The following is a 12,121-nucleotide window of genomic DNA, read 5'->3' on the forward strand; positions in this document are numbered from 1 at the left end:
TGCTATGGGACAGCACCTGCCGTCTTCACGCTCTTCCCACAGCGCGGGGTGTGGGGAGGGTGGCTGCGCATTTCAACAACCATCCTCTTGGGATTTTGTCAGGAGTGGCCTGGCGGGCCCAGGCGCTGTCCTGCGTCGGATACCGCATGGGTCCTTCACCAACACCTGAGCTCGCGGGAGTCTCAAGTAAAGTCTGCATGTCGCAATGAGTTTCAGCAAAGCCTCAAGTTAAATGGCTTGTGATAAAAATATTAAGCACATTATGACTGCAAGACGTGATCTCGTCAATGAAGGAGGCTCTTAATTATTTTTGAGGAGAAATATCAACAGTGTCAGATTTAACCGCCGAACTACTTAATATAACTTCCGCCCAATTTTGCAGATCATGATCCGCTCGATTAACGGGCAGGAGGTAATGGATGGAGCCCGCGATGCTGCTCCGGGTGCCGCTGCTGATGCTGGGGACCGAGCCAGGATGGAGGGAGGGGCGTGCACGGGAGAAACTCGGAACTTTCCCTGGGAATAGACCCTGCAGGGGAAAGCCCTGTCCCAGCGCCTTCTGAAGTGGGCTGCAAGCTGCATTCAAAGGGGCTTCTCACCCCAGACTGAGGGTGGGAGCGAGGGCTGCGAGGCTGCACCCTGGAGATGCAGCCAGGCCGGGCACTCACTTACGCTGCCAGGCGATTCACACTCACAGGGCGTCCTGAACCGCCTTAGAGGGGCCGTAGAGGGCGGCTCTCTCATTCACAGGTGCTGAGTTTGCTGAGCCCCTCCGTGCTTCTTGCTTGCTCCCCGCACTCCAGGGTGGAGGTCCTGCTATCTCCTCTCTGCAGATGAGGAGTTCTCTCATCCGAACCTCACGGCTCAAGGAACAGAAAGCTGGACCAACGGTGGTCAAATGCAGTGGGCGCTTAACTACCTCGTGGGAGCGAATGGAAAGGAGTTCCCAAGGACCCCGGGTTCTAGCCCCAGGGCCCTGTGGATGGATCTCACGTGGAAAGGGGGCTTTGCCTCTCAAGGATCTGGTGATGCGGAGAGCAGCCTGGGTTATCCTGGTGAGTCTTCAGTGTAACCACGAGGCAGAGGAAAATTTGACAGAGAACAGAAGAGAGAAGGGGATGTGTCCTGGAGATGGAGAGTGCAGTGATGGGGCCACAGCCAAGGACCGTTGAGTGCCAAGGGTGCTGGGGGAGGCCAGGACAGACTGCCCGGGGCCTCTGGAGGGAGCCTGGCCTGCTGCACCTTATTGCATCCCCATGAAAGCTGTTTCAGACTTCTACCTCGAGACCTGTGTGAGAATACAGTTCTGTTGTCTTAAACCACTAAATTTGTGATAGTTTAATTTTTTTTCAGCAGCCACGAGAATCTAATACATTCATGAAAGGAGCCTGGAGGTGGGTGGCACCGGCGTTGAGAAGGAGGTAATGACATCACCCAGGGCCCTGGCTCCTTTCCCTCAGTCATCCTTGAATGTTGGCTATTTGTTCTCTGGCTCCTGACCTCACAGTCACAAGACGGCTGCCACTGCTCCAGGCGTCCCATCCTCACACGACAGCCTCTGAAGCAGAAAGTGAGAAAGGGTGGGCGTGGCTTCTCCTTGTGTGGGTCTATCTTTCATCAAGGAGGAAAGCCTTTCTCAGAAGCCCCTCAGTGCACTTCCCAGGCTACATCCAAGAAGCAAGGTCCCATAGCTATCCTGGGCCCATCCGTGGCAAAGGGAATAGGTTGACCTGATGGGCTTAGACCAGTCACAGGTCATCTACTGGGCTAGGCCCACGCTCCCCAGGCACAAGCAGGTTCTGTTGGCAAGGATAGGAGGGGGATGGGGGCTGGGGTCAGCTGCGGTCATGGAGTTGTGGGGAGTGCCTGGACCAAGAGAGTGAGAGGCAGGATGGCTGCAGTGTGATCTCCTGGGTCCCCCACCACCCAGCTGCCCCCGCACACACCCATAAACACCCATATTTGGAGACGCACTGCCTAGGATGTCCTCAGCCACTGCCCTACAGGGCTCCACACCTTTCTGGTACCACATGGGCAGGTACTCTGCCCACACAGGTCCCTGCCCACGGGCCCTCTGCACACCTGCTCCTCCCTGAGTGTTTCCTTCCATGACTCCCAACAGTCGTGGGGGAAAACCAGGCCCCGTCACCGTGACCTTAACACTGTAGGACTCTGAGCCCCATCAGGCCCACGGGAGAGCTTCCTCCTCCTCCTGTTTCCTGGGGTTGCCTGGGCGTTTCAGCTTCACTTTCTCTTCTGCACAGGCATGGAGCGGCGTCACGGTTCAAAGCTGGCAGCCCCTGGTCCCCAGACTGCACTGGGCCAGTTCCAGCTTCTGGGGCCTGAGAGGCACGGGCCTCGGGTTCCCTGTGAGAGTTGTTCCTGGTGGTAGACCTGTGGGCTCTCCGGGGGCTGAGCGAGAGCCGTCCTAACGGGGAGATGGCCCATCCAGGGCCAACACGGCACCTGTGCCTTCTCCCATCCTCCTTCCCAAGGGAGTCCTGGCCGGGCCCCTCTCCTGTGTCCGAGGAGTCTTGCCAGCCCTCATGGTCTGTGTCACTATCTGCAGTAGCTGTCCCATCAGGGCTGATCTGGAAGGAGCCTTTCCTCCACATGGCCTTTCCCAAGTCAGCCCTCAAGTGCTGTGAGCCCGGACCGCGCCCCTGTTCTCCAGGCAGCTGCCTGCACTCCACACCCATGCGCGTGGCAGCTCTGTGCCCAGCAGCCCTCCTGGTGTGATTTTTATTTATTTACCTGAATACTGGAACAGCTGCTTTATTAAGATTCATCGGTCACAAGGCTTAATTAAAATAATGCCGAGCGTCTCACTCAGCGTGGGTCACCAAAGCAAATGTTTGTTTTGCTGCCGTCAGTTAGGGCCACGTGTGATGAAGCAGCGGCTCCCGGCAGGGAAGGCACGTGGGCCCTGACCCCCTGCACCTCCCTGGGTTGCACGGATTGGGGGTTGCTGAGGAGGGAGGGAGGCCCCAGGGAGGGCATTTCTGGTGTCTTATCGGGCGCCTGGGGGGTGGACGGGGTGAGGGCCACGGCAGTGGGGTGGGAGGCTGTGGTACCATCCAGGGGCTGTTCCACACCCCACACCCTCAGAGACTCGACTTGAAATCTGAGTCCCAACTCCCCAGGGGTGGGGTGGGGTCTTCTGCTGCCCTTCGATAGGGTAAGCCAGACAGATAGCCCCCAGGCAGGACACGGGAGGGCTCTGGAGAGGGTCCCAGGGCAGAGGAGCGAGGTGTCCACAGTAGGACCGCTGAGGTGGTCCAGGAGGAGGTTCCTGTTGCTGCCATAACAAGCTCCCGCCACTGCAGCACCTCCAGCACCACAGAGCTGGCGCCTTTCAGCCCTGGGGGACGGGTGTCCAAAATGCATCCCACCGGGTGAAGGTCAAGGGTCACAGGGCGGCTCCTTCTGGGGGCTCCAGGGGAGGATCGGTTCCTTGTCTTCTCCAGCTTCCGGAGGTGCCCCCCGCCCCCTCCTCACCTTCAAGGCCAGCAGAGTGCCCCTCTGTCCTCCCCCTGACTCTGCCGCTGTCCTCACATCTCCACCCTCACCTTCCTGCTCCCTCTTCTGAGGCCCTTGTGACCACATTTAGTGCCCACCCGGGTCGTCCGGGGCCATCTCCCTGTCTCGGGGTCCTTCTGTTAGTTGCATCTGCAAAGTCCAGGTTCACAGGTTCCAGGGTTTAGGAGGAGGGCGTCCTGGGGGAGACTCAGCCTGCCTCACCCCAGGCATTGGCTGGCAGAGAAGAGGGGTGTCAGGTGGAGGACAGTCCGAGGGAGAGGAGGACCCTGGACCCAGATCGGCGAGGCTGTGAGGAGGGGTGCAGCCGCCCACCCTGGAGAGTGGAATGCCAGGGGCGAAGCGGGGTGCAGACTCGGCCTCAGGTTGGGGGCAGGGAACTCACTGACGTGAGCCTGAGTGTTTGCTACTGTTGCAGGCGCGGTGGAGCTAGACGGGGCCAGGTGAGGGACAACGCCAGACAGTGAGGCCACCATCAGGGAAAAGTGGGTATGGGGAGGCCGGAGGGGCCCTGCTGGCTGGATGCTGCTGGGTGCGGGAAGTGGAGCTGCACAGGCCAGGATCAAGCCCTGGCCCAGGAGGAGAGGCCCCTGGGCAGGTGATGAGCAAAGCCCAGGGCAAAGTGAAAAGCTGGGGCCCTGCTTCAAACATTATGAGGAATTTCAGAGCTCTAACCAAGCTTGAGTTCCTCTGAGCATGGGCCTCAGCCACAGCCATGAAGCCGGCCCTGGGGCTGTGCTGGCCAGGCTGAGTTTGAGAGGCTTGTGCAACCCCAGGAGGGGTGAGGAGGCCTTTCTTCCCCAGCAGCTGTGTGACCTCAGGCCAGGGGCCACACCTGGTCTGCACACCGCCTGGGAGCACCCAGTGGGGCTGTCTGCACCAGCTGCCCCCAGACCTAGGGGAGCTCAATGGGGTGAGGGTGGAAGCACCAGGGAGAAGTGGGGAGCCTCCTTATGGTGCAGGGGGAGCGGGGTACAGGAGGAGTCTGGGGGAGCTCCCTTATGGGATAGGGAGATGGGATGTGGAGGAGCCCAGGGGACCCTTTACAGGATGGGAAGACAGGGTGCAGGGGAAGATGGGGAGCAGGAGAAGCCCCTTATAGGAGGGGGAGACGGGGTGCGGGAGGAGCCCCTTATGGGATGGGGAGATGGGGTGCGGGAGGAGTCCCTTACGGGACGGGGAGATGGGGTGCGGGAGGAGTCCCTTACGGGACGGGGAGACGGGGTGCAGGAGGAGCCCCTTATGGGATGGGGAGATGGGGTGCGGGAGGAGTCCCTTACGGGACGGGGAGACGGGGTGCGGGAGGAGCCCCTTACAGGACGGGGAGATGGGGTACAGGAGGAGCCCCTTACGGGGTGGGGAGATGGGGTGCTGGAAGAGTTGCTGAGCGGCAGCGGTGAAGGAGGTTGGAGGCCACTAGGGTGACTGTCCCAAGAGTTACGTTGGAGTGTCCTAGGAGTAGAGGGGAAGATGCGGCTGTCGGCTGGGTGGGGTGCCCTGAGAGGGCCAGCGTGATGCTGGGGTGCCTTGGCGTACATGGGAGGTGTCATCCTATTGGCAGGGCTGGGCCAGAGCTGTGGACAGTGCAGGACAAAATGGGAGAATGGGACCTGGGCTCTAGTGGACAGCAGACGGGGCTGGCTCAGGCTAGGCCCAGGGGTCAGAGCAGGCGGGATCCTGGGGACAGCAGATGCACAGCCCGTATAGATGCCCAGGACTTGCTTCATTTGTGTTAATTACCTTCCTTTGATTTTCCTGATCAATAAATTATCCCGACATAATTGGATTATTTGCGTGGCTGGCAAGAGGTCACTGTGATTTAGCGCCTGGCATCCTGGCAGCTGCGTGGGGTCCCATTCTCTCTGAGCTGTCGGCCTGGTCCTGTCCTGTGCCTGCAGGATGGGGCTTTGGGGCCTCGGCCTGAACCCTCCTCACCATCCACTGCACTGGCTGAGTTGGGGCTGCTCCCTTCCACCCTGACCACATCCTTCTCTGCGGCGGCCATCCTCCGTGTGCCTTCAGGGAGCTGCCCTGCCTCCCGCCTCACACCTACCACATCCTCTGCTGGCCACTGGCCTCCTTGGACGTGAAGTGCAGGCCCTCCAGGCGGCCCTCACAGGCTGGCTGCTGCACCCATCTGCGGCTCCTCTGGTCCTTTGGAACCGGCCTCAGTGCCTCCTCCCCAGCGAGGCTACTCCTGGCCACCTGGACTCGAAGGACCCCCAACCCTCTGGCTCTCGTGATTTTACTCTTGCCGTGGTGATTGCCATGGGAACTGGTTTGCCTGTAGCTTGGAGGTCAGGGCCCCCATAGGGGTGTAAGTTCCACCAGGCAGGGAGTCACCCAGCTCTGGCACCCCGTGGAGCACTGGCCCAGGAGGCTCCCGCTGCCTCTCCAGCCGCTGTGTTTCGAGGTGCTTCCTTCCTTAGCATTTTTTCTTGGCTTCAGTTGGCGAGCTTGGCAGAGCTTTATCCACCCTCATGGAGGTCAGATTTCCCTTTGCCCTGGTAAGTAAAAGGTATGCCCTCCTCTGCACTGTGCCTCTCCCCACCGCCCTTCTCACCCCTAGCAGCTTCCCTCTGACAGGTATGGCCCTCTGTCCCCTGGGGTCTCTGTCCCAAACAGCCCCATTTCTCTTACCCATGAGGCTACTGGGAGGTCACCACCCCCAGACTTGTCTCTTCCCTGTGGTCTCAGGCCCAGTGACCCGGGGCGGTCCCGAGGGCAGCCACTGTACTCCCCGAGGCAGCGGATGAGGGCTCCGCACTTTCCTCTCTGACCCTGAGCTTTCTCATCCTTTTCACTAGGATCGGGACAGGTCTCTCCTGGGCTGCTGTGGGGACCCCAGCAGATGGGTGTGACACTGAGCCCAAAGAAAGGGGCTTGGGACACTCTCAGCCCCTCTGGATATAGAAACCACCCCACACATTGTCTGAGCTTGGCCCTTGGGGAGTGACTGAGGTGGTTTTGGCAATTGTGCAGGGACATAGGAGCCCGCAGGGGCTGTCAGGATGGGCTGGGAGGCTGGCAGCCACCTGCATGTTGACCAGCACCCACAGGGGCCCTTGGGCCTTGCCTTTGCCAGTTGGAGATTCTCTCTCGCCACCTCCCTCCTCTCTTCCAGCCTCGTCTTAGGGCTGTGGAGGCCCCTCCCTGCCTGGGGCCTTTACAGTATATGTTGTTTGATCACCCCTACCCCAACCTGCCTCCATCTCCAACCTGCCCCGCAGGCCCCTGTGTCCCCTCGTCCCTCCACCACCGTGTCCTGCACACCCCCAGCCCAGGCTTTGCCCAGAAGACAGTACACTTGTTGCCAGAACCCGGATCAAGAAATAGAATGTTTCTCACCCCCAAAGCCCCCATGCCCCAACCTCAGAGGCATCCACTGTTTCAACTTCCTACACTGCAGACCAGTTTTCTCCCGCTTTTGACTTCCGTCAGATGGACCATACAGCGGGGGCTTCCCCAGGTCTGGCTTCCTTCACTCCACGTTGAGCTGTGAGCGTCAATCATCCTGTTCATACAGCAAAGGTTTGTTCACATTGGTCGTTCGCTGCATCCCTTTATGACTACACGCCGGCTTTGTATCCAGCTGCCCATCCGTGGACACTTTGGTTATTTCTGGTTTCTGGAATTGGAAGCAGTTATAAACATCTTTTACGTGTGTCTTTTGGCAAAAATGCATATGCACTTCCATTGGGTCTCTATCTAAGTGGGGAAAAGCAGGGCAATCGTACGTATGCAGGTTCAGTGTAACAAATGCTGCCAAGCGGTTCCACAGGGCATGTGCCCCAACCACACACCTCATGTCCTCCTTGCACGGGACATTTTCTCTCTTCCCTTTTGGCCATTCATTTTAGAGGGGGTGTCCCATCGTCATTATAGCTCACATCTTCCTGCTAACTAAGGAAACTTAGCATGTTATTGTTCATACATTTAGTGGGCATTTGGATATCTTACCGTGCGAGATGTCAGTTCAAATATTTTGCCTATTTTTCTATCCATTTGTCTTGCTCCAGTTTTAGAAGATTGATGTGTTGGGCTTTTTAAAATCTAGATATGAGATTTTTGTCAGAGACATGTATCACAAATGACATCTCTTAGTTGTCTTTTCCTTCTCTTAACAATATCTCTGATGAACAGAAGTTCTTAATTTTAATGTGGTCCAATTAATTGATCGATTTTTTTCTTTATGGATAATGCTGTTTGTGTCCCATTTAAAAATGTTTAGAATTCTAAATCCTCTCAACGCTGGGATGATTCTGAATTATGCTTCTGACTTGTCATGTACTTTCTGTCCTTTGTTTCAGCAGCAACTCGACAGGCAGGGCTTTTATTTCCTCATATAAATCATTGATCAGAATATCAGACAGTACAGGACTGATGTCAGAGTCCTGGGGGATGCTGGAGACCCCCCTCCAGGGTGACACCAGGTCATTAGCTAACTCCCTTTGTCTATAATTGTATATAACAGACAAATTCCACCTAACAGATCATCTGGGATGGATTTCCCATTTCATCCTCAAGGATAACACAGCAGACCTCGCAAATGCCTGCTGAAATCACAATCACACGTCACTTGTCTGCCAGTCTAAGGACCATGACAAGGAAAGACAATGATGTTAGTCTCACATGATCACCTCTTGGAAAACCTGTGTAGTCAGAGGGGGAGGGTGCGGGGGCTTACCAGTGCCTGTGAAACACGCTGGATTTTCTGCTCTTCTCTGGGGCTCCATGTGCTCTGAGTTCTGATATTTTAAGAAATTGGCAGGGGCACTTCAAATCCAAGAGCAGGCGCCCCTGACTCCGTGGAGCCGGTTGCCTAGCAACTGCCTCTCATGACATCATCACCAGCAACAGTCTGGGTACCCAAGACCCAGAGCAGTGAGATTTCAGGGGAGGAAAGAGGGCCATGCAGAAAGAGAGGAAGGGAGGATCACTGCTGACTGGCCGGTGAAGGCCAGCAGGGCTTCCTAGAGGTGGTGGGATTTGCTGTGTGCTTAGGGCTGGGTTGAAACTCAGCAGAGATAAGGAAAGTGTTTCAGGCTTTTGAACGTGAACAAACCCTTGCTGTATGAACAGGATGATTGATGCTCACAGCTCAACGTGGAGTGAAAGAAACCAGACCCGGGGAAGCCCCTACTGTATGATTCCATCTGACTAAAGTCAAAAGTGGGAGAAAACTGGTCTGCAGCATAGGATGTGAAAACAGTGGATGCCTCTGAGGTTGCGGTACAGGCAGCTTTAGGGTGAGGAATGTGAAATTTCACTCTTTTGTGAAAACCCTTCATCCCTCTGGTCTGTGCATTTTTGTGTGTGCGCCTGACACTTTAATCTGAAGTTCTGTCAGGGACCGAGGAGAGCTATTTTGACTGGGACATGTGAACTAGCACAGACTTTCCGTCATGTCACAAACAACTACAGAACGGAAGAAAAGATACAGAGTGATGTTTTTGGATAGTGGACGGCAGGCAGTGCAGGACTGAGGTCCCTGATAAGAGGGAGGCTGATGAGGCCAGCCCTGTGAGTGTCCCATTTCCCGCTCAGGGGCTCTGCCCAGAATGCACCACAGGACCAGGGGCCCCCAGTGGAGTGCAGCAGATTTGCTGAGTTGAGAAGATACAAACTCAGGTTCAGGAAAGTGGCCAGGATTTGTGGGGAAGAGCACCGAGGAGCAGGGCTGTGTGATGGAATGGCTGGGGTATCTGCACAGGGCTCCCTAGAGCCTGTTCTAATGCTAACCTGTGGTTGCATGGGGTAAAACTCTGCAAGGCCAGGCAACAGACAGAGGAAAGGAAAAGCTAAGCATTTCCAGAATGGACAGAGCTGGGAGACATTTAAGCTCTGGCCAGCCAGAGAGAGAAAAACCCTTTAAAACATCTGTATTACATTGCTCAGGCTGCCATAACAAAATACCAGACTGGGTGGCTTACACAATAAAAAATGTGTTTCCTCTCTGTTCTGGAGGATGGGAAATCCAAGATCAAAGTGCCAGCTGGGTTGGATTCTGGTGAAGGCCGTCTTCCTGGCTCGAAACTGGCCACCTTCTCACTGTGTCCTCACACAGCAGGGGCATGATGGGGAGAAAGATCTCTTTCCCTTCTTATAAGGCCACAGTCCCATCAGATTAGGGCCCCACCCTTGGGACTTCATTTAAACCTATAGGCCCTGTCTCTACGAACAGTCACACTGGGGGTTAGGGCTTCAACATATGAATTTGGGGGACACAGTTTAGTTTATAGCAACACTTGAGACATTCAGTTGAGAATTCAGAGGGCCACGACTTAGCAGGAAGATAAACCAGCCCCAGAGTAGAGGCTACACTGGCCCATCCCTAACACAGATGATGAAAAACCAGCCTTGAAGTTCTGATCCTGGCAGCAGCACGTGCCTCCCTGTAGAGCAACCCTTCCAAAGATAGCAACCGTCAACACTGAACATGAGATGTGAAAATGGCTGACGGCACTGGGGAAGACCTTGGAGAAAGCAGGCAGATTCTGGAAGGATGTCAGCTCTTAGAAGAAGGGATTGGAACTGAGTAAGGTCCCCATTTTAACAGCTTCTAGCCAAGGGCAGCCCTGTGTCTACACCATGCAGGTCACAGAGATAGCCTCCAGTCCAGTAGGAAATATGCGGCCTCCCTGGCTTGAAGACAGAGAACAAAGTTTAAGGCAGTCTCAGCCACAGAAAGGCAAAAAGAATCACTTGCAGAAAGGAAAAAGCCAAAAGGAGGCAGACCCCAAGCCCTGTGCATAAGCTACAACCCAGGACCAGGGCAGAGCCCAAGGAGCCCTGCCAAGGCTCAGGACTCAGGGCAGATTTGAGCTGCCATCCAAAGGGAGGACTTTTCAGTTCGAATCAAACCAGTTAATTACCTGTTAAAACAGTGGAAATGGGTACTCTTCAATCCAGAGGCATTATAACACCTGTTTACAAAGTCCAATATCCAATCCAAAGTTACTCAACATACGAGGAAAGAGGCAAATAGGAACCATTCTCAAACTCAAACCATCCATGGAGACTAATCCCAAAATGACCAAGATGTCGAGCTAAGCAGACAAGCATTTTGAAGCTGCTATTTCTACAATGCCCAACGACATAAAAGAAAGTATGCTAACAATCACTGAATAGATTGCGCATTGCTGTAGAAAAATAGAAGCTGTAAGAAAAAGCCAGGTGAAAATTCTAGAACTGAAAATGTAAATCTGAAATAGGAACTTCACTGGGCTCAGCAGTAGCATGAAAATGACAAAGAAAAGAAGTTAGTGAACTTGAAGACAAATCAACAGAAATGATCCAATTTGAAGAAGAGAGAGAAAGAAGAAAAAAATGTTAAGAGTGTTTTAGGGACTTATGGAATAATCATGGAAGCCTGGCATATGTGATCTTGAAGTGTTAGAGGAGGAGACAGGATAAAATAGGGACTTTTTTTTTTTAATTTTAGAAATCATGGCTAAAAATTACCTGAATTTGTTGAAAGACACCAGTTTGCAGATTTTTAAAGTGTGGAAAACCCAAGTCAATATAAATATGGCGGAAACCATGCCAAAGTCCATTAGAGTGAAACAGATGTAAAACATGGACAAAGAAAGAATGCTGGGAACAGCCATGAAAAATGACACAGTACACAGTGGGTGAGGTTCCAGGGGATGCTGACTTCTTGTGAGAAGGAGACGCGGTCAGAAGACAGTGGGAAATAGTTTTAACACACCAACCTGTGCTGTGGGGTTGGAGGGGAGCCCTGTAATAGTAAAAACCATTCTTAAAGAGTGAAGGTGAAAGGAAGAAATGTTCAGATAAAAATAAACAGCTCAGGAGTTTTTGACAAGCCTGACCAACATGGCAAAACCCCATCTCTACGAAAATTAGCTGGGCATGGTGGCACATGCCTGTAGTCCCAGCTTCTCGGGAGGCTGAGGTGGGAGGATTGATTGAGCCCAAGAGGCAGAGGATGCAGGAGCTGAGATCCCACCACTGCACTCCAGCCTGGGCAACAGATCAAGACTGCCTCAGAAAAAAAAGTAAACCAAAAGAATTCTTCACCAATGAATATGCACCACAAGCAGTGTTGAGGCAGGTTCTCCCAATGGATGGGAAATAGGGACGTGCTGCCAGATGGAAACCGGGCGCTTTGGTTCCCAGGACGGAGAGACCACGGTGGTTGAGTGAAAAGTACCCAGCAGGTTTAACAAGGGGAAGAATCTGCACTAACTCTCCCCTGGCTTACCTCCGGCATCACAGGGCCGGTGCCCCAGGGCTCTTTCCAGTGCCCAGTTCGGAGCCCGTGTGCTTCTCATAGGCCTTCAAGGTGGAGGGAAAAGCAAGAGGCCAGGCCCCAGGCAAACCTTGGAACACGCATGTCCATGGCAGGTTGGTAGAGAACCTGGAGACAGGCCGGTCACGCCAGAGGCCGGCTGTGGGGTGTGGGGCGAGGGACTCTGGGGTTTGGGCTTCCAGGGGGAGCTGGGTCCGGGCATCAGTGCCAGCGTTACCACCCAGCTGTGCCACCTTAAGCCAATGTCCTTCCCTCTGGGCTTCTGTGTAAATTATAGCGAACCGATGATGGGCTGCGCGGGCCCTGAGG

General features: G+C 54.6%; 1 long non-coding RNA gene across 1 annotated transcript; it reads right to left on the reverse strand.

Annotated features, from left to right (window-relative positions):
- Window positions 1-6,857: 6,857 nt before the first annotated feature.
- On the reverse strand, window positions 6,858-8,347 carry LOC129526688 (uncharacterized). Its single transcript, XR_008671416.1, has 2 exons — window positions 8,225-8,347; window positions 6,858-7,165 (listed from the first exon to the last, which is right to left on the reverse strand). It is a non-coding gene; the product is annotated as an uncharacterized lncRNA (long non-coding RNA).
- Window positions 8,348-12,121: the final 3,774 nt, after the last annotated feature.

The sequence above is a fragment of the Gorilla gorilla genome, chromosome 15 (genome assembly GCF_029281585.2).
Source record: "Gorilla gorilla gorilla isolate KB3781 chromosome 15, NHGRI_mGorGor1-v2.1_pri, whole genome shotgun sequence".
Lineage (NCBI taxonomy): Eukaryota > Metazoa > Chordata > Mammalia > Primates > Hominidae > Gorilla > Gorilla gorilla.